Source organism: Armigeres subalbatus, chromosome 1 (genome assembly GCF_024139115.2).
Source record: "Armigeres subalbatus isolate Guangzhou_Male chromosome 1, GZ_Asu_2, whole genome shotgun sequence".
Classification (NCBI taxonomy): Eukaryota; Metazoa; Arthropoda; class Insecta; order Diptera; family Culicidae; genus Armigeres; species Armigeres subalbatus.
Genome location: NC_085139.1, coordinates 251899140 through 251917001, shown reverse-complemented (window position 1 = coordinate 251917001; position 17862 = coordinate 251899140). Strand labels below are relative to the sequence as shown.

General features: G+C 44.5%; 1 protein-coding gene and 1 long non-coding RNA gene across 2 annotated transcripts in view; one reads left to right on the top strand and one right to left on the bottom strand.

The window, feature by feature from the left end:
• Nucleotides 1–17862, bottom strand: part of LOC134206654 (uncharacterized membrane protein DDB_G0293934) — a 542450-nt gene that overhangs the window by 445205 nt on the left and 79383 nt on the right. The gene's annotated exons all lie outside the window — the stretch shown is intronic.
• On the top strand, nt 7643–8609 carry LOC134212695 (uncharacterized). Its single transcript, XR_009979328.1, has 3 exons — nt 7643–7735; nt 8128–8245; nt 8322–8609. It is a non-coding gene; the product is annotated as an uncharacterized LOC134212695 (long non-coding RNA).

Sequence of the window (17862 nt, the reverse complement as noted above, 5' to 3'; positions counted from 1 at the left end):
CGGAAGCCTCCTTTCAAGAGGCTCGGAAGCCTCCTTTCAAGAAGCTAGGAAGCCTCCTTTCAAGAGGCTCGGAAGCCTCCTTTATAAAAGCTCGGAAGCCTCCTTTCAAGAGGCTCGGAAGCCTCCTTTCAAGAGGCTCGGAAGCCTCCTTTCAAGAAGCTAGGAAGCCTCCTTTCAAGAGGCTCGGAAGCCTCCTTTAAAAAAGCTCGGAAGCCTCCTTTCAAGAGGCTCGGAAGCCTCCTTTCAAGAGGCTCGGAAGCCTCCTTTCACGGTTTTTCCTCCCTTTCAAAGGTTTGGATTTTTCCTTTCAAGGTGCTTGAAAGCATCTTTCAAAGAGGCCCCGAAGCCTTCTTTCAAAAGGCTAGGAAGCCTGCTTTTAATAGGCTTCCTATCATTATTTATTTATTATCAGGCTAAGGTCGTAGTGGCCTCTGCTGCACATAAAAGTCTTCTCCATTCAGCTCGGTCCATGGCTGCACTTCGCCAACCACGCAGTCTGCGGAGGGTCCGCAAATCGTCCTCCACCTGATCGATCCACCTTGCCCGCTGTGCACCTCGCCTTCTTGTTCCCGTCGGATCGTTGTCGAGAACCATTTTCACCGGGTTACTGCCCGACATTCTGGCCACGTGCCCGGCCCACCGAAGTCGTCCGATTTTCGCGGTGTGAACGATGGATGGTTCTCCCAACAGCAGATGCAACTCGTGGTTCATTCACCTCCTCCACGTACCGTCAGCCATTTGCACCCCACCATAGCTGGTACGCAGCATTTTCCTTTCGAAAACTCCAAGTGCGCGTTGGTCCTCCACGAGCATCGTTCAGGTCTCGTGTACGTAGAGGACTACCGGTCTAATGAGCGTTTTGTAGATTGTCAGTTTGGTACGGTGGCGAACTCTATTCGATCGGAGCGTCTTGCGGAGTCCAAAGTACGTACGATTTCCAGCCACTATGCGTCTCCGAATTTCTCTGCTGGTGTCATTTTCGGCAGTAGCCAGTGAGCCCAAGTACACGAATTCTTCAACCACCTCGATTTCATCACCACCGATAGAAACTCGTGGTGGGTGGCTTACATTGACATCTCTTGAGCCTCTTCCTATCATGTACTTCGTCTTCGACGTGTTGATGACTAGTCCAATCCGTTTAGCTTCGCTTTTCAGTCTGATGTAGGCTTCCTCCATCCTCTCAAAGTTACGTGCCATGATATCAATGTCGTCGGTGAAACCAAATAACTGGACGGATTTCGTGAAAATCGTACCACTCGTGTCAATTCCTGCCCTACGTATTACTCCTCCAAAGCGATGTTGAATAGCAGACACAAAATACCATCACCTTGCCGTAACCCTTTTCGAAGGGACTCGAGAATGCCCCTGAAGCTCGAACTACGCACATCACCCGATCCATCGTCGCTTTGATCAACCGTATCAGTTTATCCGGAAATCCGGAAATCGATAAATAGATGATGTGTGGGCACGTTGTATTCGCGGCATTTCTGCAATACCTGACGTGCGGCGAACACCTGATCTGTGGTAGAGCGTTCACCCATAAATCCCGCCTGGTACTGCCCCACGAACTCTCTTGCAATTGGCGCTAGTCGACGCCATAAAATTTGGGAGAGTACCTTGTAGGTGACGTTCAGCAATGTGATTGCGCGGTAGTTGCTACAATCCAGCCTATCTCCCTTTTTGTAGATGGGACACACGACACCTTCCATCCACTCCTGCGGCAGAACCTCATCCTCCCAAACCTTGGTAATGACTCAGTGCAGCGTTCTAGCCAGTGCCTCACCACCGTGTTTAAACAGCCCTCCTGTTAGTTGGTCAACTCCAGGAGCTTTATTGTTTTTTAGCCGACCGATCTTCTCCTGGATTTCCTGGAGATTCGGAGCCGGTAAAATTATGTCCTGCACGCGTTCTGCCGGTCCATCACCATACCGCCAACTTCGTCTGCCACATCGCCATTCAGGAGTTCTTCGTAGTGCTGCCGTCACCTTTGGATCACCTCACGCTCGTTTGTAAGAAGGTTCCCGTTTATGTCGCTACACATATCGGGCTGTGGCACATGGCCCTTACGTGAACGGTTCAACTTCTCATAGAACTTTCGTGTGTTATTAGCGCGGTACAGTTGCTCCATCTCTTCACGGTCTCGATCTTCCTGCTGGCCCTGTTTCCTCCGAAAAATCGAGCGCCCGTTTGTATCATGCCTCGTTCGCCCTCGTGCGGTGTTGCAGCAATCTCACCCATGCTGCATTCTTCTCCCCAACTAACTGCTCACATTCGCAGTCATACCAGTCGATCCGGGGGCACCGTGCCAAGTGCAGCGGGTGCGGTGCTACCAATGGCGGATGGAATATCCCTCCAGCCATCTTCAAGAGACGCTGCGCCTAGCTGCTCTTCCGTTGCCACTTCCAGCTGCTGCGCGTATCCTTGGGCTAGTCTACCGCCTTTTAGCCGCCCAATTATAAGCCGCGCGGACGATTCCGATGCGTGTTGTACACCGTCGAGAGTTTTGAGCGCAGGCATACTGCAACGAGGTAGTGTTCGGATTCGTTTATGATGTCAGAGAAGAATCTACTGTCGATTAGAACGTTGTCGATTTGGTTTTCCGTTTCCGGCTATAGTTCAAGAACCGCCTTTTATCATCAGATTGCACATCCTTGTGTTGATTGACTGCCACCCAATAACACGTTGGTGCATCTTTCCCAAAACTATGAAGCCAGTTCCCAGCTCGTGATGCATATGCATGCAAAAAAAGCCTTCCCGAATTTAAGAACCAGCAAAAATACACCGTCATGGATTTGGGAACACCAGTCACGTCTTCCAGAACGTTCCAAAAAACGTGACTGTTGTTCCCGAGACCGCGATGCAGAAAATTATATTAAAAAATACACTGTGAACTTGTTAATTCACGAATTCATGCACGCTTGTTAAGCGTGTGGCTAAATGAACCATGAGTACCTGATGAGATCACAGGAAGCACACGTAGATGACACACTCGAGCTGATATCCGACTAGCTTCTTCTTCCGTAGTCCGTAGAGATATTGAGAAGTTACATCGGCATTGAGTCTGCTGAGGCGGACAACCTCCGAAGGTTTGTATGTACCTCCGGAGTATGCGACCATCTGGAAGCTGTCAACCTATGACAACGCCTCGTAGGTCTGCACTCATCAAATCTTTGTTGTAATCTGCATCGCCCATTGGGTCCAATAAGAATAAAAGCCAAAATAAAATTCTCGAAAGTTGAATTGTAAACAGCCATAAAAAGAAAACTTAATGAGAAAATTAAATATCCAATGCATTTTTTTTTCAAGGTTGAAGTTAATGCACTCTGAAACCATACTCGAAAACAGCGGAATGAGTCGCAGTTTCTTATTATTATCAACAGACATCCTACATGTGAAAAATCGATACTCTTAGACACGCCAACAGGAGATGATCAAATTTTGCCACACGTCTTCACGATGAAAACAAACACTCAACGTAAGACGTATTTCGCCTACTGCGTCGACGCATCGCTTCGCTTCGTAGGACACACGTACAAGCAGATGCGGCTCCGTCACCCCGTTTCCTTGACATTGACCTTGAATGTTCCGTTGCGTGCGATTCGATTACGGCACGGATCCCTACTGGCCTTCTTACCCGGATCTATAACTAATGCGAAAGGAATTGAGTGCTATAAATAAATTACATCCCAAAAAAACGAAACTCTACCCAACTGGCATGTTTATGTCTCAACGTGACACCGGCACCGTGCTCCGTTCGCAAAGATTATTCTCGCGGAGGAAAAACTCATCGCAGCACCATTGCGTCATTTAGGTTGGCGATTTTTTTATCAATGATGATGGCGATCAAGGAATTTAGCGACCATGTCACGCTTCTCATCCGGCGACTGGCACCTGCCTTGCTGATGGCCGTCGCCACACGCCGAAAAAAAAATGCAATTTGTCGAATTCCTACGACGCCAAAAAGTCGCTTCGCGAATTGTTGACGCCCAATTGCTACATTATTCAACTGATGAACGCAGCACAACACCATTTTGGGCTAAATTTAAACCACCCCCCTTTTCGGACAACCAATCGATGCGTTCTGGTTTTGGATGTTGAACAAAGGAGACAGATTAGGAAGTGACGGCACCCACTAAAATTCTGAAGAATCACAGCAGCGGGCCATTGGATTCCACTTTAATTAAAATAACAACAAAGCGAATGCCAGTTCTGGTTGAAGTAGACGAAATAAGAATACAAAACGAAATGAAGCATCTACAGAAGTTTCATATTTCAGCATCGACTCTACTAGAGTCTAGACCAAATGCCTCTCATCAACCATGCTGCGGTCCCGAATCGTGGTTGGTTTAATTAATGGGGATCACATTCCCCGCGGGCTGGCATCAACCAACAACAGCGCGCTACTGTCAAGCCGTATATGTCCGTCAATCAATCGGCTGCCCTATTGTGATTTTTCCAACCGAATGCAAAGGGGGCTGAGAAAATAAACAGAACCGGTATTTTTTTCTCCCACTGATCCCCAAAGAAAATCACTCAAACCGAGCAAACGAGGGGTTGTGCGAAAAATCGTATGTCTGTCAAAGTGTACCTCTGCATGAATTTATTTACTTTATCTGCCAACGTTTTTTTTTTGCTTGTTGTATTTCGCTACTGCACCGCATATGTTCCTCTTCCGGCGGCGGGCTACTCTCTCGTCGTCGACGACGATGAAGTATCAAGTTTTGCACCAGTACTCAACAACGATGTTTTGCCATAGATTTATTGATTTCCTATTTTCCTTTCGCTTTGACCCGGAATCGGTTGGCTTTCATCTTGGCGGCACTAATCCCCATGTAATTCCTTGGCTTTCATCTGTTTGTTTGATGGCGGTGCGTGGAAAATGGAAACCCAGCTCACAGTTGGGATGGTAACGGTGGAGGAACTGTTTGTTTTGCTGTAAGATCACAAGCCATTGTGTATCGAATCGATTTACGGTGTGAAGACAATGAGACATATTGACAAATTTAAACCAAATCTAGTCCAAAAAAATAAAGTCAAACTTCATATTTAATACAATACCAAACAAACTCAAATTCAACACCAATCAAATCCTGATCGATTCTAATTCAAATACAACTCAAACCCAGTCCAATTCCAATCTAATCAAATCTCATCCGAATAATTCCAATTCAAACCATGTGAAAATCTAACTCCATGTAAAGCGCAATCCATTCAAATTCCAATTTACAGCTAATCCGAATACAATCCAATCCTAATCCGAATCCAAAGTAGATTTCACAACCAAATATCAATTTAGTCTAATAAAAATAAATCCCAGCTTTGCATCTTGATCTGCCTTTGGCAGCTAATTCCATAAAAACACCCCCATCGATTTCGATTATCTCCGATTGTTTCCCGTACCTTTCCGTGCCATTGTTTTGATGTTTTTGTTTCGCTAACGCCGGCACCGCCATCTACACCATATCTGCCTATCTAACGAAGCAGACTTTCCGCTCTGTCGACTTGGGCGCCAAATGTAGCAAACCAGAAACTGTAATTATGCAAGCCTCTCCCTCCTCATCCGCCCCACCGACGACCACCGCACCGCACCTGTGCTGTGCCGGCTACACAATACCGATCGAATCGCATCGGATCGGCTTTCGTCAGGTCCCGTTAAAAATCCATCCATCGACACCGGGTTCCGCCGCGTCTTGTGCCGGTTGGGGCCCGTTCAATGGTTCCCTGGATTTTTTTTGTTTATGTTTTTAAGGTTTTCGCTTCGAAGCTAGCTTCCACGCGGGTTCAACGCTTCTTTTGAAGGGAAGTGAATGGAAGACTCCCTCCTGAAGTCGAGTTCAATTGGGGCGAACAACGACAACACGACGATCATCTGGCGTGGCAAAACCTTTTTACCGCTGCTGCTGAGGCCAATCAGAATTAGTTGGTGCATTGAGCAATGAAGGGGTAAAAATCGAAAGTCATGTTTTCGTTAATTATAAGGTTTCGCAGCCTCAAGGTGTAGGAGTTCGGGGGAGGTTGGAAGAAGTTAGGAATAGGATGGAACTCGGGCTACATCGCCGTCTGCCAGTTGGGATGCAGTGCGAGAGAAGATGTCTATGCGGGTGTTCAGTTGATTAGTTGCTAAAAGCCGCGTTGGGAAAGAGTTGAAAACTATATTGCCGATGTACTGCGAAAGGCGGTAGGGTACTGGGTCAATTCATCGTACCAATGTTCCTTATTTTCATGTGTTCTATACGAAAATCCAATGATTTAAAAAGTTTCTATTTTAGATAAAACCTCACGCAATCTTAGATCTTTCATACTATTTGCAAGATACAATATAAAGAAATGGTGCAGTTTGACAAGTTGGCGACTTACCATCGAGTTTAGCAGTTCTTTTTTTTTTTCAACTAAATAACTTTGTTGAATGAAAAGAACAACCCACCAACGAGATCAAAGTAGGCCGGTGGGTTGTGTAAAATGCATTCCCTTCATGCCCTACATTGCTGAGGCTCGCGCAAACAAAATAAGCAGAAAAAAAAGACTATTGCATTACTATTTTCAATAGCTGCTCTCCAAGCGAAACACTATCGATGAAGATTATGCCGATCACGTAGCCATTGTTTTGATCCGCAGCGCAGATGGAAAGAGCGTCTCGCCTCTTCTGATGGTTGCTGCGGTCAGGAACGAATGCCGCTTATTAAAATCCCCGATCCCGCGAATCCACCGGCCGCGTCCGCGGTCCAATTGCTCGCTTCCTCTATTCCGGTGCAGCCGATGCGATGCGATGAGGCGACGGTAATGAGATCAGGTTAGCGCGGACAGAGGTAGTGCGGGAAATAGAGAAGTAGAAAAAAAAACTCCCCTGCATGTTTGAAACAATTAGTGAAAGTTTAATAAGCTAAGCGAACGGCTTGAAAGGTTGGAAAAGGCAACATCATGACGCTTTGAGGAAAGTTTCCTGGTGTTTTTTTTCTCTCGAATTTCAATGAAATATCTAAGTAGGTCTCGATGCTTGCGCACGTACCCAGAAAAATCGTTGAAATCGACAAAATTTCCGGGAAACTCTTTTTTGGTTTTGGAGAAATTATGTGACAGGTTATGTATAAAAAATACCCGGATAAAAATTCACAGTACCTTGTATGGTATGATCCATTGGAATACAATTGGTTCTATGGTAAATAATGCAATCTATTGTACTTTTATTGTAGATTTTTCACGGTTGTAAAAATCCTTTATTGTACTTACTTTAAAAGTACAATACATTTAAATGTGACCGATACATTCTATAATATTTTAGTTGTTGGCTTATGTTTTATATTGCTCATCCAAGAATTAAACAAACTATAAAGGTATTCCATCTCGGTGATCAGATAATCCGTTTTAAAGTAAATAAAAATATAATTTAAGAATATTTCATTGATTCATTATGTTGATGAAATAACAATTGAAAACAATAGAATAACAATAACTTTCATTATTACATGAAAAAACGTTCTACCGATTTTCAAATATATATTTTAATTGCTGGTTTTGAAATATTAATGTTCTGATCAATTTAAATTCAAAAAATTTAAATGAACAAAATCTTTCACTTACAATTTTACTTGGAGAATAACTGGATTTAGATGAGCGTGTACAAGTTTGTTTGTGTATAGTCTCAGTTGATTAGTAGAAAGACGAAGTAAACGAAGTGTTCCTTTTATTATCTGATTATGCGAGCAAGCGACGGCTGATCATTGGCCGCTGTACCGTGGTGAGCATCTATAGTGTTATCATCATGATACCAGATCATTTTGTTGTGAGAGAAATCTTTCAATACGTCAAGAAAAAAACTTATAAATTAAACCCTCACAAGCAACAACCTATTCGAAGATAGCAATACACTTCATAATGCCATCTAATGAATGATCCCATACCAGAAAGCTAATAACATTCATAAGTTAATGAAAAGTATAAGTTTTGGAATGTATGTACATACCTATACATTGTACTATAAGTTTTTTCTTATACATATCATTAAGTATTAGAAATCTTAATAACATAAATTTGTTTTACGTGAAAGACCATTAGGAAGGGATCCCTTGATTTACACCGCCGAAGAAGTTCGCAAATTTTTTGGCAACATGTATCCTTGTTCCGTTTCAGAAATTGAGGTAATGATAAAACACTGCTGCTTGCCATCATCACTGATGATTCAATAAATATCATTCTGCGACTATCATCGAGCTATATCACCAACGGGATACAATAAAAAATTGAACAGGTAACTTTTCTTTTCTTTTCGGTTTATACTTTTTGTAAGAATTCTGACATGATTGTACAACTTACGTCTTCCACAGGAAAAAAAATGCGAGTAGCATCAGTTACAGCGTCTTCAGTGAGTAAAGCCGGTTGTATCATCGGCGACCGAAATCTACGTTCATGCATCCCGGTCTGAATCTCGGTCTGAATAGCATTAACGGACTCAAAAATACCACTAATAATTTAAATTTAAATTATATGGAATCTAATTTATTTTAAATTGAATTGTATTTTTATTGTAATATTGAAGTCGAGATTGAAGTGAAATGTATTTAAAATCCCGTTGTATTTCTACTGTAAAACAATAAAAAAATGTGAGAAAAACATTTGAAGCACATTATTTTCTATTGTTTTGGCCTTCGAAATCATCCCATTGAAGAACCGTTAAATCAATTGTTTTGCTCTGAATTTTGTATGAAAAATGTTCGATTTTTTTATTGTAAAGATACATAACAACCCCCCTTTTTTATTGTAAAAATCCCATTTACCATTCATTTTATCGTGGAAAACCATTGTCTCTGATGTGATTTAGTTGTTAAAATTCCATTACATTCAATGGTAATTACTATGTTTTAATTGGTGATGTAACAGTAAAATTTATGATATTTTAATCATATTTTTTATCCGGGTAGTGCCATTTGAAATGTATTCTAAAGTTTTGAGATCTTGAGTTAGTCTTGCGTGCAAAACAAATCTAATAATTCTGTAAAAAATCTTGCCATATACAGATTCTGCAAGGTTCTAATACAAAAAATGCAAGCAATACAATAAAATGTTCAAAACAAGAATAAGCAAAAATGGAATTCTGCCTTGACTATCTCGGTGGTCTAATGGCTATCGCTTCTGCCATATAAGTCGGAGGTCGCGGGTTCAATCCCAGGCTCATCCATTTCCTACTTTGAATCTCAATATAAATTCTTTCTGTGTTTCACGTTTTACCACCTACAATTCCTCCTAGGGCGGGGGCAGCAGGGACTATGTCCAAGGGCTTGAAGATCCCTCCCCCTCCCCAGGACATCTGCGAGTTGTGGCGCCTGCCTAGGATGTGGTGGGGTTTGACAGTGGGCCCTGTTAAACCTCTATAAAAAGCTGCATATATCCGCAAGTAGGCTCCGCCAAAGCGACCGTGTGCCGCTCAAAGCGCACAAGCCCAAGTCTTGGTGTTAGGTGGGACGCTAAACAGCCCTGACACGACGGCCCTCCGGCGAGATAGGAGGTTTGCGCAGGCCCAATAAGCCGCCTGGAAAACCAATAATTACGAACAATATAAGAGATAATGCGACTCGATATAATCGGCAAAGACCTAGGCGACGAATAAAGGATCACGATTGGAAGCTTGGAACATGGAACTGCAAGTCGCTAGGTTTCGCAGTTTGCGACAGGATGATCTACAATGAATTACATCCCCGCAACTTCGACGTCGTGGCGCTGCAGGAGATTTGCTGGACAGGACAGAAAGTGTGGAAAAGCGGGCATCGGGCGGCTACCTTCTACCAAAGCTGTGGCACCACCAACGAGCTGGGATCAGGCTTCATAGTGCTGGGAAAGATGCGCCAACGCGTGATTGGGTGGCAGCCAATCAACGCAAGGATGTGCAAGCTGAGGATTAAAGGCCGTTTCTTCAACTATAGCATCATCAACGTGCACTACCCACACGAAGAGAGACCCGAAGACGAGAAAGAAGCGTTCTACGCACAGCTGGAGCAGACATACGATGGATGCCCACTGTGGGACGTCAAAATCGTCATCGGTGACATGAACGCGCAGGTAGGAAGGGAGGAAATGTATAGACCGGTCATCGGACCGGATAGTCTGCACACCGTATCGAATGACAACGGCCAACGATGCATAAACTTCGCAGCCTCCCGCGGAATGGTAGTCCGAAGCACCTTCTTTCCCCGCAAAAATATCCACAAGGCCACATGGAGATCACCTACCCAAGAAACGGAAAACCAAATCGACCACGTTCTAATCGACGGTAAATTCTTCTCCGACATCACGAACGTCCGCACTTACCGCAGTGCGAATATTGAATCCGACCACTACCTCGTTGCAGTATGCCTGCGCTCAAAACTCTCGACGGTGTACAACACGCGTCGAAGTCGGACGCCGCGGCTTAATATTGGGCGGCTACAAGACGGTAGACTAGCCCAAGAATACGCGCAGTAGCTGGAAGTGGCACTCCCAACGGAAGAGCAGCTAGGCGCAGCGTCTCTTGAAGATGGCTGGAGAGATATTCGATCCGCCATTGGTAGCACCGCAACCGCTGCACTTGGCACGGTGCCCCCGGATCATAGAAACGACTGGTATGACGGCGAATGTGAGCAGTTAGTGGAAGAGAAAAATACAGCATGGGCGAGATTGCTGCAACACCACACGAGGGCGAACGTGGCATGATATAAACAGGCGCAAAACAGACAAAACTCGATTTTCCGGAGGAAAAAGCGTCAGCAGGAAGATCGAGTCCGTGAAGAGACGGAGCAATTGTACCGCACTAATAACACACGAAAGTTCTATGAGAAGTTGAACCGTTCACGTAAGGGCCACGTGCCACAGCCTGATATGTGTAAGGACATAAACGGGAACCTTCTCACGAACGAGCGTGAGGTGATCCAAAGGTGGCGGCAGCACTACGAAGAGCACCTGAATGGCGATGTGGCAGACGAAGATGGCGGTATGGTGATGGACCTGGGGGAACGCGCGCAGGACATAATTCTACCGGCCCCGGATCTCCAGGAAATCCAGGAGGAGATTGGCCGGCTGAAAAACAACAAAGCCCCTGGGGTTGACCAACTACCAGGAGAGCTATTTAAACACGGTGGTGAGGCACTGGCTAGAGCGCTGCACTGGGTCATTACCAAGATTTGGTTTTGCCGCTGGAGTGGATGGAAGGTGTCGTGTGTCTCATCTACAAAAAGGGCGATAAGCTGGATTGTAGCAACTACCGCGCAATCACATTGCTGAACGCCGCCTACAAGGTACTCTCCCAAATTTTCTGCCGTCGACTAGCACCAATTGCAAGGGAGTTCGTGGGGCAGTACCAGGCGGGTTTTATGGGCGAACGCTCCACCACGGACCAGGTGTTCGCCATTCGCCAAGTACTGCAGAAGTGCCGCGAATACAACGTGCCCACACATCATCTATTCATCGACTTCAAAACCGCATATGATACAATCGATCGGGACCAGCTATGGCTGCTAATGCACGAACACGGATTTCCGGATAAACTGACACGATTGTCTAAGACGAATTAAGTACTGTCCATTTAATTCCACCAGTTAATTGACAGTACTTAATTCGTCTTAGACGGTTGAATACATTCCACTAAAAGAGCTTAATATATTTTTCTGACACGGTTGATCAAAGCGACGATGGATCGGGTGATGTGCGTAGTTCGAGTTTCAGGGGCATTCTCGAGTCCCTTCGAAACGCGCAGAGGGTTACGGCAAGGTGATGGTCTTTCGTGTTTGCTATTCAACATCGCTTTGGAAGGGGTAATACGAAGAGCAGAGATTAACACGAGTGGTACAATTTTCAATAAGTCCGTCCAACTATTTGGCTTCGCCGACGACATAGATATTATGGCACGTAACTTTGAGAAGATGGAGGAAGCCTACATCAGACTGAAGAGGGAAGCCAAGCGGATCGGACTAGTCATCAACACGTGGAAGACGAAGTACATGATAGGAAGAGGTTCAAGAGAAGACAATGTGAGCCACCCACCGCGAGTTTGCATCGGTGGTGACGAAATCGAGGTGGTAGAAGAATTTGTGTATTTGGGCTCACTGGTGACTGCCGAAAATGATACCAGCAGAGAAATTCGGAGACGTATAGTGGCTTGAAATCGTACTTACTTTGGAATCCGCAAGACGCTCCGATCGAATAGAGTTCGCCGCCGTACCAAACTGACAATCTACAAAACGCTCATTAGACCGGTAGTCCTCTACGGACACGAGACCTGGACAATGCTCGTGGAGGACCAACGCGCACTCGAAGTTTTCGAAAGGAAAGTGCTGCGTACCATCTATGGTGGGGTGCAGATGGCAGACGGTACGTGGAGGAGGCGAATGAACCACGAGTTGCATCTGTTGTTAGGAGAACCATCCATCGTTCACACCGCGAAAATCGGACGACTGCGGTAGGCCGGGCACGTAGTCAGAATGTCGGACAATCGGTGAAAATGGTTCTCGACAACGCGGGCAAGGTGGATCGATCAGGTGGAAGATGACTTGCGGACCCTCCGTAGACTGCGTGGTTGGCGACGTGTAGCCATGGACCGAGCCGAATGCAGAAGACTCTTATATACCGCACAGGCCACTTCGGCCTTAGTCTGAATAAATAATAATAATTCTAAAGGAACTTCCGGAGAACTTCTTGAAGGAACCTCGGAAGGAGTTCTTGAAGGAACTTAAGAAGCAGTTCTTGAAGGAACTTTATTTGGAATTCCTGAAAGAACTTCCGCAGGAATTCCTGAAAGAACTTCCTGAGGAATTAAGGAAGGAACTTCAAGATGAATTCCGGAAGAAACTTCCGGAGGAATTCCTGAAGGAAATTCCGAAGGAATTGCTGAAGGAAATTCCGAAGGAATTGCTGAAGAAATTTCCGGAGGAATTCCTGGAGGAATTTTTGGAAGAATTGCTGAACGAACTTCCGGAGGAACTGCTGCAGGAACTTTCGAGTTAATTTCTGAAGGGACCTTCGGAGGTATTCCCCTGAAGGAACTTTCGCAAGACTTCCTGAAGACTTCCTGAATTTCGGAGGCCCTGCTAAAGGGACTTCAGGAAGAATCGTTGAAGCAACTTCCGGTGGTATTCATGAAGGAACTGCCGGAGGTATTCCTGAAGGAACTTTCGAAAGAAATTCTGTAGAAACTTCCGGAGCAATTCTTGGAGGAAATTCTGGAGGAATTGCTGAAGGAACTTCCGGAAGCATTTCTGAAGGAACTTCTGGAGTTATTCTTGAAAGAACTTTAGAAGGAATTCCTGAAGGAACTTCCGGAAGGATTTCTGAAGTATTTTTCCGGAGGAATTTTTGAAGGAACTTCTGGAAGAAGCGCTGAGGAACTTCCGGAGGAATTTCTAAAGAAACTTTCGGAGGAATCGCTTATGGAATCTCAGGGGCAACTGCTGAAGGAACTTCCAGAGGAATTTTTTAAGTAACTTCCAGAGGAATTCTTGAAGAACTTCCGGAGGTAGTCCTGAAGGAACTTCTGGAGGAATTGCTGAAGGAACTTCCGAAAGAACTCATGAATGACCTTCCGGAGGAATTACTGAAGGAACTTCAGAAGGAATTCCTAAAGAAACTTTAGATGGAATTCCTGAAGGAACTTCCGAAGGAAATGATGCAGAAAATTTTTGCACCGAATCCTCCGATCACCGATGGTGGACGCCGTCACGCCGCTACCGCTAACTCAAAATTATTCATCACGCCGCCACCGATTAAATTGCAATCGGCACACAGGTCTACCCCGAAACCAGTTCCGGTGCCCCAAACCTGACCAACAAGCTTAAAAATCATTAAAGGTCTTTAGGTCGAAGGCCATTAGACCGAATGGTCGTTAGGCCGAATGAGAACTGGGGAGTGAGAAGTGAGCAGTGCGAAGTGAGGAAGAAGTAGAACGGAAGAAGAAAATACGAGAAAGGCAAAAAGGAAAAAGGAGGAAGAAATAAGAAGGAAGACAGGAGAAGAAAGAAGGAAGACGGAAGAAGGAAGAAGGATTAAAGAAGAAAAAAGAAAGAAGAAAGAAGAAGAAAGAAGCAAGATGGAAAGCAGAAGAAAGAAAACGGAAGAAAGAAGAAACAATAAGGAAGTTGGAAAAATAAAGAAGGCAGAAGGAAGAGGGAAGAAGAAAGAAGGAAGACAGAACAAGAAAGAAGGAAGGAGGAAGAAGGAAAAAGGAAGAAGGAAGAAGGAAAAAAAGAAGGGAGAAGGAAAAAGAAAGAAGGAAGAAAGAAGAAGAAGAAAGAAGGATGAGGGAAAGAGGAAGAAGGAAGAATAAAGAAAACAGTTAGAAGAAGGAAGATGTAAGAAGGTAAAATGAAGAAGGAAGAAGGAAAAGAAAGAAAGCAGAAGGAAGAAGAAAGAAGGATGACGGGAGAAAAAAAGAAGAGGGAAGAAGAAAGAATGAAGAAAGAAGAAGGAAAAAGGAAGAAGGAAGAAGGAAAAAAAAGAAGGAAGAAGGAAGAAGGAAAAAGGAATAAGAAAGAAAGAAGGATGAGAGAAGGAGGAAGTAGGAAAAAGGAAGAAGGAGGATGTAAGAAGGGAGAAGGAAGAAGGGGTAGGGTGAAAAAAGAACTTCTCATTTTTCACTTTTTGCTAATTCGGCCTAATGACCTTCGGCCAAATGATTTTCGGCCTAACGGCCTTCGGCCTAATGGCCTGACACTCTTGAAAAGGCGCGCGGTGATATTGTCACTAGATAGAAATTCACTTTTTCACGGTCACTAAACAAACTTTATTTCGCGATTAAACACTTTTTATTTTGCGGGACAAAGTTCAATTGCTGTTTATTATAACAAACGAAGCTACCGAACGCGGTGGTTTATTGGTATCAACTGAACTTCCCTCGTCTGCTCTGCTGTTTCTATACCATAGAGACGGTTCGAGAGATCGAGGGGCGATCGGCACTATCTCTTACCTATCTACATCAGGGTGGCTCAAATTAGTATGGGAAAAACGTTTTTTCAATTGTTTTGATGGGCTTCAATTTGATGCACTGATGCTCCGGACAAAATTTCAGCCAAATCGGTCAATGTTTGGGCGGTGCTAAACTCGTCGGAAGTTTATATGCAAAAATGTAGCTAGACAGTGATTTGCAGTTGGACGGCACAGTTTACGATGAAGAACTATGATAGTCATTCAGATCTTCAAGAATACAATACAGAATGTTATGCTGAAAAAAGTGAAAAGATTAGTGTTTACCTAGCGAAGTTATAAGCATTTCTCTGACGTGGGGTTTGAGCAATTTTCGTTTCTTTTACCTCTGAAAAGAAATTAATTCACTCATACAACATTCCTGTAAAATGCTAATACAGGGGTTAGGCAAAATGATTGAGATAGGCAAAATTTGGCCCAAATTCAAATCCTTATAACTTTTTGAAAAATTGATGAAATTGGACAATACCGGAAGCATTCGACGGCAAATTTAGTCAAGATTTAGGAACATGTGCGGTCACGAATACTGGCCACCGGACACCGGAGATGTTCCGGATTTTCGGAGGCCATGTCAAAAACACATTTTTTTTGCCGCTCGTATTTTTGTGTGGTTTGAAGTTACATCGATAAACATTATTTTCCTAGAAACTAGATCTTATTGAAAATTGAATGCGGGCTGTTGCGCTAAGATCCGTTGAAAAATATCCGAGATATGGCCATTTCAGTGAACCTGGTTCCGGATACTATGGTCAATTATGTTGGAAGGATACAATCACGTATATACTATCCGGTACCATATCAATATTGGTATCAAACTTCAAGATTTTTCATGGAGATGCTTCAGGAAGCATATGCAGGACGATCAGTTGCCCTGACCACTCTGTGGTAGGTTCCAGGTGCCCCGGGGGAAGTGGCCAATTTGAAAAACGTTCAGAACCCTATCAATATGGGTATCAAACTTCAAGATTTTTCATGGAGATGCTTTAGGAAGCATATTCAGGATGGTCAGTTGCTCTGACCACTCTGTAGTAGGTTCCAGGTGCCCCGGGGGAAGTGGCCAATTTGAAAAACGTTCAGAACCCTATCAATATGGGTGTCAAACTTCAAGATTTTTCATGGAGATGCTTCAGGAAGCATATTCAGGACGATCAGTTGCCCTGACCACTCTGTGGTAGGTTCCAGGTGCCCCGGGGGAAGTGGCCAATTTGAAAAACGTTCAGAACCCTATCAATATGGGTATCAAACTTCAAGATTTTTCATGGAGATGCTTCAGGAAGCATATTCAGGACGATCAGTTGCCCTGACCACTCTGTAGTAGGTTCCAGGTGCCCCGGGGGAAGTGGCCAATTTGAAAAACGTTCAGAACCCTATCAATATGGGTATCAAACTTCAAGATTTTTCATGGAGATGCTTTAGGAAGCATATTCAGGATGGTCAGTTGCTCTGACCACTCTGTAGTAGGTTCCAGGTGCCCCGGGGGAAGTGGCCAATTTGAAAAACGTTCAGAACCCTATCAATATGGGTATCAAACTTCAAGATTTTTCATGGAGATGCTTCAGGAAGCATATTCAGGACGATCAGTTGCCCTGACCACTCTGTGGTAGGTTCCAGGTGCCCCGGCGGAAGTGGCCAATTTGAAAAACGTTCAGCACCCTATCAATATGGGTATCAAACTTCAAGATTTTTCATGGAGATGCTTCAGGAAGCATATTCAGGACGATCATTTGCCCTGACCACTCTGTAGTAGGTTCCAGGTGCCCCGGGGGAAGTGGCCAATTTGAAAAACGTTCAGAACCCTATCAATATGGGTATCAAACTTCAAGATTTTTCATGGAGATGCTTCAGGAAGCATATTCAGGATGATTAGTTGCCCTGACCACTCTGTAGTAGGTTCCAGGTGCCCCGGGGGAAGTGACCAATTTGAAAAACGTTCAGAACCCTATCAATATGGGTATCAAACTTCAAGATTTTTCGAGGTGATACTTCTTAATGCATTTTAGAACCAGCAGCTGTCATGACCACTAGTAGTAGGTTCCAGGTGTCTTGGGGAAGTGGCCAATTTGCAAAATGTTCGAAACCATATCAAATACTCAATACTCATTATCAAAGTTCAAGGTTTTGCATGGAGATGCTTTTGGACTCTCCTGTCGAATACGAGTTCGCCGCCGCACGAAGTTGACCATCTACAAAACGCTCATTAGACTGGTCGGCCTTTATGGCCACGAAAGTTGGATGTTGCTGGCGAAGGACCAACGCGCCCTTGGAGTTTCCGAATGGAAGGTGTTTCGGACTGTTTATGGTGGGGTGCAGATGGAAGCCAATGGAGGTGGTGGTGGAGGCCAATGAACCACGAGTTGTAACTGTTAGGAGAACTACCACATGGTACAATTTGGCGGTTACGGTGGGCCGGGCATGTAGCCAGAATGTCAGACGACAACCCGATTGAGATGGTGCTCGATAATGATCCGACCGGTACAAGAAGAAGAGGCGCGATGCGGTCACGGTGGATCGACCAAGTGTAAGATGGCCTGCCATCAATGGCAGCAGGTCGCAAGCATGACTTAGCAATTGTGTGGGTGCTATATCTTGACATGGCCATGGTCCTATTATGGCACTTAAGGGCAAAGTGAAGCCTGCCGATTATCAAATTGTTTTGAAAGACAAGGTATTTGTTGATATGATGACAAATCCTGAATATGACGTCTGTTTTTCATTTTTGCGAAAGATCCGCAGGTCGCGTTCCACTTGGTCGATCCACCGTGACCGCTGCACGCCTCTTCTTCTTGTACCGGTTGGATTATTATCGAAGCATCATCTCAATCGGGTTATCGTCTGACATTCTGGCTTCTTGCCCGGCCCATCGTAACCGCCAAAATTGTACCGTGTGGGTAGTTCTCCTAACAGGTACAACTCGTGGTTCATTGA